Source organism: Tachypleus tridentatus, unplaced genomic scaffold, assembly GCF_004210375.1.
Source record: "Tachypleus tridentatus isolate NWPU-2018 unplaced genomic scaffold, ASM421037v1 Hic_cluster_2, whole genome shotgun sequence".
NCBI lineage: Eukaryota > Metazoa > Arthropoda > Merostomata > Xiphosura > Limulidae > Tachypleus > Tachypleus tridentatus.
In genome coordinates, this window is record NW_027467782.1 from 6258496 (window position 1) to 6273804 (window position 15309).

The 15309-nt window shown below is 32.2% G+C and overlaps 1 protein-coding gene and 1 long non-coding RNA gene across 7 annotated transcripts in view; one reads left to right on the forward strand and one right to left on the reverse strand.

Moving 5' to 3' along the window:
* The window catches only part of LOC143242662 (uncharacterized), a 312274-nt gene that overhangs the window by 202668 nt on the left and 94297 nt on the right, over nucleotides 1–15309 (forward strand). Inside the window, exons 3-4 of one of the 6 annotated variants that reach the window (XR_013023056.1) lie at nucleotides 7623–7912; nucleotides 10890–11264. The exons of 1 other annotated variant lie outside the window; for it this stretch is intronic. The gene's annotated coding sequence lies outside the window, so the exon portion shown is untranslated. Of the gene's footprint in view, nucleotides 1–7622; nucleotides 7913–10889; nucleotides 11265–15309 lie in introns of those variants that run through there. 4 more of the 6 variants (XR_013023051.1, XR_013023052.1, XR_013023057.1 and 1 more) reach the window with 4 other exon arrangements.
* The window catches only part of LOC143242679 (uncharacterized), a 198335-nt gene that overhangs the window by 138822 nt on the left and 44204 nt on the right, over nucleotides 1–15309 (reverse strand). The gene's annotated exons all lie outside the window — the stretch shown is intronic.

Below are 15309 nucleotides of genomic sequence, written 5' to 3' on the forward strand. Positions count from 1 at the left end.
TAGTGATATTCTTGTCGTCAGTTGAGTATTGTTGTTAGTTAGTGATATTCTTGTCGTCAGTTGAGTATTGTTGTTAGTTAGTGATATTCTTGTCGTCAGTTGAGTATTGTTGTTAGTTAGTGATATTCTTGTCGTCAGTTGAGTATTGTTGTTAGTTAGTGATATTCTTGTCGTCAGTTGAGTATTGTTGTTAGTTAGTGATATTCTTGTCGTCAGTTGAGTATTGTTGTTAGTTAGTGATATTCTTGTCGTCAGTTGAGTATTGTTGTTAGTTAGTGATATTCTTGTCGTCAGTTGAGTATTGTTGTTTGTTAGTGATATTCTTGTCGTCAGTTGAGTATTGTTGTTAGTTAGTGATATTCTTGTCGTCAGTTGAGTATTGTTGTTAGTTAGTGATATTCTTGTCGTCAGTTGAGTATTGTTGTTAGTTAGTGATATTCTTGTCGTCAGTTGAGTATTGTTGTTAGTTAGTGATATTCTTGTCGTCAGTTGAGTATTGTTGTTAGTTAGTGATATTCTTGTCGTCAGTTGAGTATTGTTGTTAGTTAGTGATATTCTTGTCGTCAGTTGAGTATTGTTGTTAGTTAGTGATATTCTTGTCGTCAGTTGAGTATTGTTGTTTGTTAGTGATATTCTTGTCGTCAGTTGAGTATTGTTGTTAGTTAGTGATATTCTTGTCGTCAGTTGAGTATTGTTGTTAGTTAGTGATATTCTTGTCGTCAGTTGAGTATTGTTGTTAGTTAGTGATATTCTTGTCGTCAGTTGAGTATTGTTGTTAGTTAGTGATATTCTTGTCGTCAGTTGAGTATTGTTGTTAGTTAGTGATATTCTTGTCGTCAGTTGAGTATTGTTGTTAGTTAGTGATATTCTTGTCGTCAGTTGAGTATTGTTGTTAGTTAGTGATATTCTTGTCGTCAGTTGAGTATTGTTGTTAGTTAGTGATATTCTTGTCGTCAGTTGAGTATTGTTGTTAGTTAGTGATATTCTTGTCGTCAGTTGAGTATTGTTGTTAGTTAGTGATATTCTTGTCGTCAGTTGAGTATTGTTGTTAGTTAGTGATATTCTTGTCGTCAGTTGAGTATTGTTGTTAGTTAGTGATATTCTTGTCGTCAGTTGAGTATTGTTGTTAGTTAGTGATATTCTTGTCGTCAGTTGAGTATTGTTGTTAGTTAGTGATATTCTTGTCGTCAGTTGAGTATTGTTGTTAGTTAGTGATATTCTTGTCGTCAGTTGAGTATTGTTGTTAGTTAGTGATATTCTTGTCGTCAGTTGAGTATTGTTGTTAGTTAGTGATATTCTTGTCGTCAGTTGAGTATTGTTGTTAGTTAGTGATATTCTTGTCGTCAGTTGAGTATTGTTGTTAGTTAGTGATATTCTTGTCGTCAGTTGAGTATTGTTGTTAGTTAGTGATATTCTTGTCGTCAGTTGAGTATTGTTGTTAGTTAGTGATATTCTTGTCGTCAGTTGAGTATTGTTGTTAGTTAGTGATATTCTTGTCGTCAGTTGAGTATTGTTGTTTGTTAGTGATATTCTTGTCGTCAGTTGAGTATTGTTGTTAGTTAGTGATATTCTTGTCGTCAGTTGAGTATTGTTGTTAGTTAGTGATATTCTTGTCGTCAGTTGAGTATTGTTGTTAGTTAGTGATATTCTTGTCGTCAGTTGAGTATTGTTGTTAGTTAGTGATATTCTTGTCGTCAGTTGAGTATTGTTGTTAGTTAGTGATATTCTTGTCGTCAGTTGAGTATTGTTGTTAGTTAGTGATATTCTTGTCGTCAGTTGAGTATTGTTGTTAGTTAGTGATATTCTTGTCGTCAGTTGAGTATTGTTGTTTGTTAGTGATATTCTTGTCGTCAGTTGAGTATTGTTGTTAGTTAGTGATATTCTTGTCGTCAGTTGAGTATTGTTGTTAGTTAGTGATATTCTTGTCGTCAGTTGAGTATTGTTGTTAGTTAGTGATATTCTTGTCGTCAGTTGAGTATTGTTGTTAGTTAGTGATATTCTTGTCGTCAGTTGAGTATTGTTGTTAGTTAGTGATATTCTTGTCGTCAGTTGAGTATTGTTGTTAGTTAGTGATATTCTTGTCGTCAGTTGAGTATTGTTGTTAGTTAGTGATATTCTTGTCGTCAGTTGAGTATTGTTGTTAGTTAGTGATATTCTTGTCGTCAGTTGAGTATTGTTGTTAGTTAGTGATATTCTTGTCGTCAGTTGAGTATTGTTGTTAGTTAGTGATATTCTTGTCGTCAGTTGAGTATTGTTGTTAGTTAGTGATATTCTTGTCGTCAGTTGAGTATTGTTGTTAGTTAGTGATATTCTTGTCGTCAGTTGAGTATTGTTGTTAGTTAGTGATATTCTTGTCGTCAGTTGAGTATTGTTGTTAGTTAGTGATATTCTTGTCGTCAGTTGAGTATTGTTGTTAGTTAGTGATATTCTTGTCGTCAGTTGAGTATTGTTGTTAGTTAGTGATATTCTTGTCGTCAGTTGAGTATTGTTGTTAGTTAGTGATATTCTTGTCGTCAGTTGAGTATTGTTGTTAGTTAGTGATATTCTTGTCGTCAGTTGAGTATTGTTGTTAGTTAGTGATATTCTTGTCGTCAGTTGAGTATTGTTGTTAGTTAGTGATATTCTTGTCGTCAGTTGAGTATTGTTGTTAGTTAGTGATATTCTTGTCGTCAGTTGAGTATTGTTGTTAGTTAGTGATATTCTTGTCGTCAGTTGAGTATTGTTGTTAGTTAGTGATATTCTTGTCGTCAGTTGAGTATTGTTGTTAGTTAGTGATATTCTTGTCGTCAGTTGAGTATTGTTGTTAGTTAGTGATATTCTTGTCGTCAGTTGAGTATTGTTGTTTGTGATATTCTTGTCGTCAGTTGAGTATTGTTGTTTGTTAGTGATATTCTTGTCGTCAGTTGAGTATTGTTGTTAGTTAGTGATATTCTTGTCGTCAGTTGAGTATTGTTGTTAGTTAGTGATATTCTTGTCGTCAGTTGAGTATTGTTGTTAGTTAGTGATATTCTTGTCGTCAGTTGAGTATTGTTGTTAGTTAGTGATATTCTTGTCGTCAGTTGAGTATTGTTGTTAGTTAGTGATATTCTTGTCGTCAGTTGAGTATTGTTGTTAGTTAGTGATATTCTTGTCGTCAGTTGAGTATTGTTGTTAGTTAGTGATATTCTTGTCGTCAGTTGAGTATTGTTGTTAGTTAGTGATATTCTTGTCGTCAGTTGAGTATTGTTGTTAGTTAGTGATATTCTTGTCGTCAGTTGAGTATTGTTGTTAGTTAGTGATATTCTTGTCGTCAGTTGAGTATTGTTGTTAGTTAGTGATATTCTTGTCGTCAGTTGAGTATTGTTGTTAGTTAGTGATATTCTTGTCGTCAGTTGAGTATTGTTGTTAGTTAGTGATATTCTTGTCGTCAGTTGAGTATTGTTGTTAGTTAGTGATATTCTTGTCGTCAGTTGAGTATTGTTGTTAGTTAGTGATATTCTTGTCGTCAGTTGAGTATTGTTGTTAGTTAGTGATATTCTTGTCGTCAGTTGAGTATTGTTGTTAGTTAGTGATATTCTTGTCGTCAGTTGAGTATTGTTGTTAGTTAGTGATATTCTTGTCGTCAGTTGAGTATTGTTGTTAGTTAGTGATATTCTTGTCGTCAGTTGAGTATTGTTGTTTGTTAGTGATATTCTTGTCGTCAGTTGAGTATTGTTGTTAGTTAGTGATATTCTTGTCGTCAGTTGAGTATTGTTGTTTGTTAGTGATATTCTTGTCGTCAGTTGAGTATTGTTGTTAGTTAGTGATATTCTTGTCGTCAGTTGAGTATTGTTGTTAGTGATATTCTTGTCGTCAGTTGAGTATTGTTGTTGTTAGTTAGTGATATTCTTGTCGTCAGTTGAGTATTGTTGTTTGTTAGTGATATTCTTGTCGTCAGTTGAGTATTGTGTGTTGAAATTACACCCACTAACTGTTGCTTTAATTTTCTGAGCATTTAACACCAGAGAATGAGTCGTTTTATCCTACATTTCTGGTGTAACAGACAAAAATAGGAAATATTAAATAAATTGAAATATATAGGTCTCATCTGTTGTGAATAATATACATAAGAAGCTTGGTAATTTGATGTTTAAAGGACACCACATAAGATCTCACGGTAAACTTTCCACTAAAGCAGACTGTTTGCTCATCAGAGGTAATTTATCTTTACTTGTGTGTATTGTGTGTGTTTTCTTATAGCAAAGCCACATGGGGCTATCTGCTGAGCACACCGAGTGGAATCGAACTCCTGATTTTAGCGTTGTTAACTTTACTTATTTTGACAAATATTCTAGATTACGATAAATTTTTCTCAAAGTCTTTTCTGAGTGGTCAGTCAGTGATGAGAGGATAAGAAAAGTTGTAAGTTTTCAAATATTCAAATGATGTTTCCCTTTACCCGTGATTTATATAATATAATCATTAAAACGAAATATAAACCATACTAAAATACACGCTAGTTCACGCCAAATCACGTTGTTTCAACTTTAAATGAAGTGAATAAGCCTTATGTTTGTGTCACGATTTTCTTTGAAGATCCTTCTAACGTATATCTTCCTTGATGATCCTGGTGTCAGAGACTATTAGGGCTCAGATATATTCACATCTAATTAAGAGATGCTGACCAAAAGGAATGAAATCAGTCTTCACCTATCTACTCTAAATCAAATAAAAGGATTGATTCCACTCTAAAATTACTCCCATAGCTGAAGATACAAATCGTGTTCAGCGACATATCGTAGCTCGAACCTACGATTTCTAATATGTACAAAATATACATTTTTTAAAAAAAATTAGAATTAATTAATATGAATCGCTTGTCTAAGATATTCTAATGTAGGTTCTTTAAAGTGTTTATTGCTCTTTAAACAATGGTTTATACAAAACACTTGGGAAAAAAACTTTCGAAGAATCTTTTATTCGGAAATTTATCAGTAATCTTCAGCTGGGACAGCAGAAAGTCTTCGGATTTACAACACTAAAATAAGGGTTTCGATTCTCCTCGATAGACACAGGAGATAGTACAATGTGGCTTTGCAACAAGAGAAATGCGTGTGTATTTTAAAATAATTTTTTTTTGAGCTACAGATACAAAAAAAGACTTTACCTCTACATGGAATGAGGAATAGCAGAATTACGAAACTGTTTTTTATTCAGATTACATAAATTTTTCATTATTTTATTTCTTCTTTAAACGTTTATTCAATTAGTAATTTTAACATCAATATCAATTTTAACATAGAGCTGTGAACTTCAAGGAAGCAGTCATGGAGATTGTACTGTTCTCAAATGACATCAGCAAAAACTATTAATTCTAATAATAATAGTACACGTAAATTTGAAACTGGTAACTATAAAGTTTAATTTAAATTAAAAAAACTTATGTTTTCTAAAATTTTAATCTCTTAAAAATACGGTGAACTGCATTTTAATTTTAGTCGTGTTTGGCCTTGGTTGTTCTTCCCAAATGATGCGTTGTCTGTAAAGTAACCATTGGGTTGTGAGATTTTCAGTTGATCTATTGCGCCACTCAGAAGAACACGTGATGGTGTATCCTAGTCTTGACACAGAATGAAACAGAATGCAATTATAAAATGCCTTTACAAACTTGTAATACTTTTTTAAAACACATGGACACCTTCCATCCAAGATTTATAAATTGTTTGTCAGCCTTTGGTTTCACTTTTGGTAAAATTTCCATCAAACTTTTCTTCGAGCCGTGAATCGTCATAAAGTATCCACGATCAGTAAATTCCGTTTGAAAGACTAAAGTTTCATCAATGCAGCTGATGAAATCATCCTCACGCTCTTTTTGAAATTGAAGAAGAGTGAGATTTTGTGAAACAAGAACTTCTGCCAGTTCAGTTTCATAGTATTTAATTCCTTGTAGGAATGTGTTAATATTCCCATCATCTCCAGGAACAATGAAATGTTTTGTCTTTATATAATGAATAAAGAAAGGGAATATGGTCCCACCTCCTTGAAACTGATATTTCTTATCTTTAGGCAGATGCCAAGGTCGTTTTCGTACTGGAGTGGTAAGGCACCTGTCTACTTCACACTTGGAGAGCTTTTCAACTGGAATCCTGTGTCTGATTCCATTGATACTCAAATGTATTGGTTTTATTCCTTCAGGAAACATGGCAAAATATCAAGCTATAGCAACTTATTTCACTTGAGATTCTTATTTCCCAGATTCCTATTATTTTATTTGCTAACGTTCACTGACTTGTCATGTAGTAACTATATTTCGTAAATGTGTTCGTCTTTCCGTATCTAAGCATTACTTTTTAATTATTGTTACGTAATGCATTGTTTTATCAATAAACGACAACAGCCAATAATACTTAAACATTTACAAATATTATTGTCGAGTGAAATAATAACTATCATTGAATAGATTTTCCTTCTATGTTTCCTCATTTCTTCACCAATCAACACAAAACTTGACACTAAGGGAAGGCAAGCGCAAATAGTCCTCACGTAGATTTGCACGAAATAAAGAAATTAAATAAAATGTAGCCTATCATTTCAAACGGCCCGGCTAAAGCGTTCGACTCGTAATTCGAGAGTCGTGGGTTTGAATCCTCGTCACACCAAACATGCTCGTCCTATCAGCCCTGGAGCGTTATACTGTTCTTATCAATCCCACTATTCGTTTGTAAAAAAGTTGGCGATGGGTGGTGATGACTAGCTGCCTTCCTTCTGGTGTTACACTGTTAAATTAGGGACGGCTAGCGCAAATACCTTTAGTGTAGCTTTGTGCGAAATTCAGAAACAAAACAAAAAGTATCAAAAATAACAAATCATTTCACATATACTGGCGGCTATGCGTAGGAACTTATTTGATAAGCTTTTCATGAAAACTTCTGAAACAAACCAAACTTTGAAAGTAACCTTGTCAGAAAAAATGTGCAATTTTATGTGTATGTACGTGCACTTATCACAGTTTGAGAATGATAAAAAATCTATTTTTAAACTATTATTAATTGTTTTCAAATCCGTTAAATTTTACAAATAGGTTTATTCAAAAGAAACACATTTATTAATTTTGTTTGTACTTCTTTAAAATGTGATCTACGTAGAGTCGTCACAAACGCAACTTGACTGTGATTGGCGAAACCAATTCAAAGGTGAAAGTTGTGAATATATGGCGGCGTGCTTGAGTTAGGATATAATTTGAGAGTGTCGTCATTGAAGTTTGTAGTTAGCGTTAATAATTTGATTCCTGTTAATTAAATTTTTTATGTATCACTACAATAATATATTATTAATCTGCGCTTACTAGAATATCTTCATCGTGCGGACATATTTGATACCTAAACTTTGAAGAAAAATTAGATTATGACACAGAATCCGAGTCACACTGAATGAAATTGGATGTCTAATTCGATTTCGAGCCAAATTTAGCTATTTGGAAACTGAAGTGACACACCAACTTGTAATGTATATGTAGGCCTCTTGTATCCAGACTTAGATTTAATTATGATTTTAAGTACATATTTTAAGGTATTAGTAATAAAGCGCGAAGGAAGTTGTAACAATGTGATAAAAACAAAGTAACAACTAAGAGTTTGTTTGTTTATTTTGAATTTTGCGCTAAGCTACTCGAGGTCTATGCGCTCATCGCCCCTACTTTAGCAGTGTGAGACAAGAGAGAAGGCAACTCTTTATCACCACCCTCCGCCAACTCTTGGGCTTCTTTTTTACCAACAAATAGTGAGATTGATCGTCACCTTATAACTCCCCCACGGCTGAAAGGGCAAGCATGTTTGGTGCGACAGGGATTCGAAACCACGCCCCACAGATTTCGAGTCAAACGCCTCAACCACCTGGCCATGCCAGGCCACGAAGTTAGAGTAAGACTGAAGTTAGAAGAAGAGTATGGTGAAAAGTATACATCATTTGATTAGAATAACCATAATAATTTCTTTTAAGTTTATTTTGGGATATTTAATATTTATATGTATCAAAAGCTAGTTTGTATACTTCTAGGGGAACTGTATAGGCCTAAATGGAGAAACCTTGATAGTTATGCAAGTTATACCTTTTTCTTACATTAATGATGCATTTGTAAAGGCAGAAATGGAATATCAGTAATCACAGTGAGAAGTGTGTATTAATTTGTTATAACTCAAAAAACAAATTAAATAAAAAAAATTCTGCATTGACTGAAAATTTCCCAGGGTACAAGCTACAGTGTGGGATCACAATATGTACCCTAGGGTTTTGAGGTGACTGAAGAAATAGGACCCACACTGCAGTGGGGATACACTGTCTATCAGTCTTAACCTCCATTCACCAGTCTCATATAAGAAATAGAGTAGCAACACATACAGAATTAGAATTAGAAGGTAGGACAGTGAGACGTGGGTGCTCAAGCCCACAACTTCCTACATGTGAAAATGATGTTGGACATATTTTTCCTCATAAAAACTACACACATGATTTATAAAATACAATGCAACAACTGTCATGACTTCTACATTGGGGAACGAAGCAGAAAAATGGAAACTAGATTCAAAGAACACAAAAAACTATCTTTGCACGTTTTCAATACGACAAATGTCGTAAACACATTATCATAGGAGACTCCCAGATGCTAAGTAGGAAAACAAATGCAAAATCAAAGAAGCCCTACTTATAGATATAAAATTAGAAATTAGGAGAGAGAGGTGCCGGTGCTCAAGTCCATAACTTCTCATGTTTTGAGTTATAACAAACTAATATAATTTGTGAGAGGTTCAGGTTTGCTGTTTTAATGGAGTCATTCCTTCTGATTTTACACATTTCACTATTTAACTTCATTAAAATGTATTTATTTTCACTAATACATATTAACAATTGTGATAAAAATACTGACAGAAACAGGTTACAACTTCATGTTGCATAACAAAAGTGTAAAATGTTTTATAAATTCCCAAAAATGAAAATCAAACAAATTCAAGTATTTGGAAAGACTTGAGACTTACTAGAGCGATAGCTCTGATGATAAAATGATGCTTTTAAGAAAGCATTTAAAAGATTTAATGAATGAACACGAATTTGGAAAATGTTTTTCCAAATATATTTTGAAAATTTTGGGGCTAAGGATTCAAAATATGGAAAAGATTATTTGAAATATTTTTTGATATTTTAAGGGAACATGTTATTGTAAAATTAAGAACAGAATCCTAGGTGGGATTGATCTGTTCATTTACTGATTCAGCCCCTGAGGTGCCTTTCCAGATGAAAATTTCAGTTAGAGTTATTCTGGTAGAAATTATTTTTACTGTACTTAATCTTTCCAAACTGTAGTTGATTATTAGAAAGTACCAAAATATTTAGAGTTGTATCACTTCACTTACATTTCTTATACAACCACAAAAAGCAAATATTTGGCTGTGAATATAGATAGTTTTTCTAAAAGTTCTTTAAACACATTTTAAGAGTGTTGATATAATTACTGGAACCTTCTTTTTCATAATAACTTTTGTTCTTGAGAATGATTGCATGAGAGATTGAAATGTTGTACTTGTTTTTAAAATATTTCTTCTTACTATAAAAGGTGTAACTTCCAATAATCTTACAGCGGTGTTCGTATTATGAGTACTTATCACATTTTCAAACAGTTATCCCTTTTTATGTACTTGTTAACAGCAGAATGACTTTATAACACCCCTATGTCAAAAGTTTGAATTAGTTATTCATGTTTTTGCACTTGTTAACAGAGTTCTTAGAATTCTTGCACTATTACCAGCAGCAAAGTGTGTGAACTTTTAATGCTAGAAAATTGGTTCTGATACACATGGTGGGTAAAGCAAAGATAGCCTATTGTGTATATTTGTGCTTAGTTACAAACACATAAATAATTAGAACTCAACACAAAACATTTAGTTTCTGAACAGACTTAAAAAATATACACAACAGACATAATTGAAACACAAATTTAAAAAAATTTTATTTTCTTATTCATAATTGTATGCAGTGGACAGACATCTATATTCACAAATAATATTATCCTACTAGTAAAATGTGTAAAAATTGAAATATATAGAGTTGGCATTTCAAGTCATAGTCTTAAACTGAGGACATTTGAATTCATGTTTGGAAAATTCCTTGTTAACAAAGTTTTCAATATTTGTGTACAGTAAGAGATATGATATCAGCTTGGTGAATAAGTATGACTTGTATAGAGATTTCTAAAGCTAACTGTGATTGAAAATTGGCTCAGCTCAATGGAAACCTAATTGACAGCTGTCTGTTGTTTTCAAGTAATGTTATAATAAGGTTGATAGTGTTGTTACATTTATTAAACAACAACAAATTAAAATCAAACTTCTTTAAAGCCTCTGTTTGTATGAAATTTTCCTTTAAGTATTGTATAAGAAAGATTTAATACCAAACTTAAAATACTGAGTAATGATGTGTGCTTGTGAACAAATTATATGTTATGTCTTTTTTGTGTAAGTATTAAAATTGATGTGTGGGTTAAAGATAAAAAAGTAGTTATATTTTAGTGTCTTTATTTTTCTTTCAGGTAAATAAAAAGTATTACATTTATTCAGAAAGTGAGATAGAAAAATAACACTTTCATTTAATATATATTAATTAGAGCATAACCTACTATTTTGTAACTTTGATCTTCATCTACATATTCAGAGTAAATCAATGGATCATTGTGATATAATTTTTGAGCAACAAAATCTTTGAAAATGCAGAATATCTTTTTATAAACAATTACTTGTGTTGAGCTGTACTTCATGTTTAAATGTTCTAATGCTGTGTTTTTATCACCCAGATAAATCATGATTCTAGCCTATCTAAAAGTTTACATTGGATAATACACTCCTTTCTTACATGTGGTAAAGCAGAATTTTGTATTATATCAGTGGTGTTGTCCCATGACTATCTGCACAAACAGAAACAAGCTTCAACAAGCTGGGCATTGTCTATGTGAATTGAACCATCTGCCAAGATTCTGTGATTTTGAATGTATCTGAGGACACTCTTGTAAGTGAAAAGTAAGTTAATTTCTATAGTATTTAGTATCTGCTTAGTTTCATGTAACTTTAATAAGTTTAAACATTTCAAGTAACTTGTCATTCAGTTTGTTGAAAAAAATTTTTGGTACCATTCAGCAATTTAATTTAACCTGCATTTATTTATTATCATGTTAAGGTAATTAAAAAGCAACACTAACCAAAATGAATAGTGATATGTATATATATATATATATATACAGACCAAAATTTCAATGTTAGTTACATACCACACTCGGTTATTTATTGAGTCTTGGAAATTAAGATGTCTTTATTAATAATTAAGTAATTTGCTTAAGTTTAAATTATTTAAGTTTTGAATAAGGCTTAATAGGAACTGAGAATGTCTTTCTATATGTATATTTTAACTTATAATACATTTTCATATTCCTATCATTTTATAATAAGTGAATATTGTTTTTGACTTTTTTCATCTTCAGTTTAACATGTGTAAAGAATAGATGTAGATGACTTAATACAGAGAAAAGTGATGGAATGTAGAAATAAACATAATACATTGAATAGTTATATAGTTGATTCTCTGTAAGTACTGACCTCCACTAGTGCAAACAATAACTAATTTCATAAACCAATCACACTAATATAAAAATAAGTCTTGTTGGTACCTTGCCATTGTTTTTAAATTTTAACATTGTGCCCTCTTGTCATAATGGGGTATAAGCATTGTTTAATGAAATTTAGTCAACTTATTCTAACTTTGGTAGTGAGGAAAGCTGAAGAATACTAGTAAATAAAAGGCTGTTACTGATGGAATTTTGGCAAGCTGTAGTTTGTTGTATACAAAGATCAAACTGAAAGAAACTTAAAATTTAAAATGAATAAACATAAGTAAAGTGTTGAGAAAAAAAGGTAAAATTCCTACATTACGTGAACATGCATATCGTATCAGTCTTATCATTTATTTGAAAAGAACTGTTATTTTGGATCAATTGAATGAAATAACAGCTGGAAATATCGGATAATTTACGAAAGAAATGAAAGTGAAAGTAATTATAAATAAAGATAAAGGTTTGGCAAGTCAACCGGTATATGAATGACATGTTTTTCTGAAAGTTCAGTGTATTAACTAAGTACTCGCATGATCAGTGGCTTTTTACATATTTATGGTTTCCATGTAGAGTACCTGGTTTGAGACTATGTAAACTTTCCAAAAAACATTGATCACTTGAGTACCTCAATTAAACTGTACGCTTGTTAATTATGGAGTACCTGAGGGTCAGTGCTTGGGCTTTTGTTCTTTCATATTTACATTAATCATATTGCTAGAGGCATGTCATGAGAGTTTACTGAGTTATATTTAAAATTTAATAAAGTTACTTTTATTATCATGGTAAGTAAACTTGGCAACAAAACTTAGCTTGTAATACAAATTTGGAAATTATATAGTTTTATAGGACAACATTTAAAATGTCTTCAATTTTCCATTGTTTCCGAATTGTGATATTTGCATTTTAAGTATTTCCTCTTCTCTTATTTATTGACCACTTGTCCAAGAAGTACAAAATTTGACATAAGTCGCTCATTATAATATTGTTATTACTCAGACAAAGTATAATTTTTTTTATAGCCTTCAATCTTATTTGGTTACAGAGCTATAAACTAGAAAATCAAGTCCCTTTAGCCATACCCATAATTAAGTTTTCTCTTTCACAAGTTTCCAATATTTAGTTCTCTTTGATATTTAAAACTATATTACTTTTAACCAACAGAAATCCAAATATTATATTACATAATTTTCTGTACAGGAGTTTGTGTCCTAGGACATATGTGCTTTAAGCATGTTATTTTGTATTCTTTGTTGCAATTTTGATTAACTAAAATCATTTAGTACAGTAATACCATTATAATAATAGTTTTAATTGAGAGTTGATAAAAAAAAGACCCAGGTAAGTACTATATTTCTAGTTTTCATGTGTATTATTTATTATATAAAGGTAAATAAAAATATAAGTTTTAGATTAGGTTAAATAAAAAAAAACGTTTTCCTGTGATATGCTCATTAGTAACCAATGCATTACATAATTTCTTCAGGTAACGTAAGCTACATGTTTACAAAGTGGTTCACAACTTGTGTGTGATATCATTAGTTAGACACAGTTCAAAGAGCAATAAAATTTAAGCATAAAATATACATATATTGTAAGGGGCTTAAAGCTATTTAAGATAGTCAAATGTGTCGTAGAAGTCATTCTTGAAAATAAAAGGACTATGTTTTCTTTTCATGGTGTATGAGGTGTAGAGTTAGAATGAGGAAAATAACATAACACGTAAGTTTTACTGAAAAACACACATTGAAATTCCAGTGCAATTACCCAATCTTTTCACAGTTATAGCTATTTTTCATATGATTTCCTTCTCGTTTTACAGATTGTCACTCACTACTAGCTGTGAATTACTATCTAATTACACATGTATGCCACATGCATAAATTGGCATTCAACAACTCTCCACCAGTGTGAGTGCTTACATCCTTATTCTGATATTTATATTACCACATCAGCCTGCCACAATCAAGGTAGGTTATCTTAATTGCAGGGTATGGCCATACATTACAAACCCTCTCAGATATTTCCAGTGTCAGTGTTTTGACGGCTCAAAGACGCCAATGTTGTGGTTCATTGAACTGTGCTCATTCTTGCCCAGAATGGTTAGAAGAAAAAGAGATGCAGCATTTGAAAACGATTCATAACATTACTTATCCTGAGGCTTGAAAATTGCTGTCCAGCACTTCATCTCAGATGTATGGCTGCTGCATGTCATCCCACAACTGGTGGGAGTGCAGACAGATATATCTCTGTGTCTCCAAAAGAATCATTCTCAAACCAAATGAAAAGGATTTTGACCTGCATTGTTAAAAAAGTTGATGAATTAGCTTTACATCCATCTCTGTCCCCTAACATACATTCCAACAAATCCCAAGATCCACTTCCTCTGGTTTCTGGTACAGGCATTTCTTTGGGTGCATCATCTTCTCCCACACAAGATGCAAAGGATCATTTGTTCTTGTCCCCAGTCACTGGAATCCTCTTTAAACAGCATAGACCTACCAATCCGACCCAGGACAGGATCCATGGAGGTTGACAGACCTCCCTCAAATAAAGACAGTAAAGAACAAAAGACATGGACGAAAACAGAAGGGTTCTCCACAACTTACCTGCACATAAGTAATGTCCAACTTGATACAATGGAACTGTCAAGGTTTACGTTGTAATCTGGATGACATCAAAAACAGATTGCTTCTTACCATTCTGCATGTCTTTCCTTACAGGAAATATACCAGTAACCTGCCAATACAGTTACCTTTCAGTATTTTTTTTTTTTTTTTGTGGCCTAGAAATGACAGGCAGTTGTGATGTATGGGTCGTATAGGGGCATTGTTGGTTGAATAGCATGTGCCCACCCTGCCTTGCCACTGGATGCACTCTTGGGTCTATTCCTATCTTGCAAGGTGTTGCTGTACACTAATGCTAGTGATAATTTATTGTTTATGCATGACACCTTGTTAAGAGGATAAAATTGAATCTTACCTAAAATCTAGTGTGTCTTTTTAAAATCCCAAACTTGTTTATTCTTATCCTTTGGTTTTAGATATATCACAAGAAATCACAACACATTCATCCTTCCTGAATATTTTATATATTTCAATAAAGTTCTATTCTCTCTCTCTTCTTTTTTTAATGCTCTTAACATGCTTTTCATAAGTTGCCAGGTAAGTCAATCACGTATTTCAGTTGAAAACAGAGAATCTACCTAATTCTATCTAGTTTCTTTGGTTTTGTACATTTCTTGTCAACAAGCTTTTTTATTTTGTAAAATTTCAGTCATCAACATTATTTTAACTGAACTTTTTCATGTTCTTAATTATAGAATATGTTTTAAAGTCATTTTAAATACTTTATTGTGAGAGAGAAAAATGTATGTAAATCATAGATTGTATGGTCAGTAGTATGTGCTTAATGGGCATTCTCTGCCAATCATACGAAATTAAATGTAGTCATGTTGTTTCATATTCAGTCAGTAAATCAAACCACCCATCCCCACAAAAAATATTTTAAAGAGTTTGCCTACTTCAAAGGCATCTTCACATTACAAAAGGAGAAAAGATATAACATTTATGAAACGTTGTTTTACCAATGGAGGAAACACAAAATCACATGTTCATTGCAATTTAATCACTTTTATACCTTCCTTATTTTAAGAGAGACCAGCAAATATAGAGAGAATGGTGTTTCTGACTTTAAATATTTCT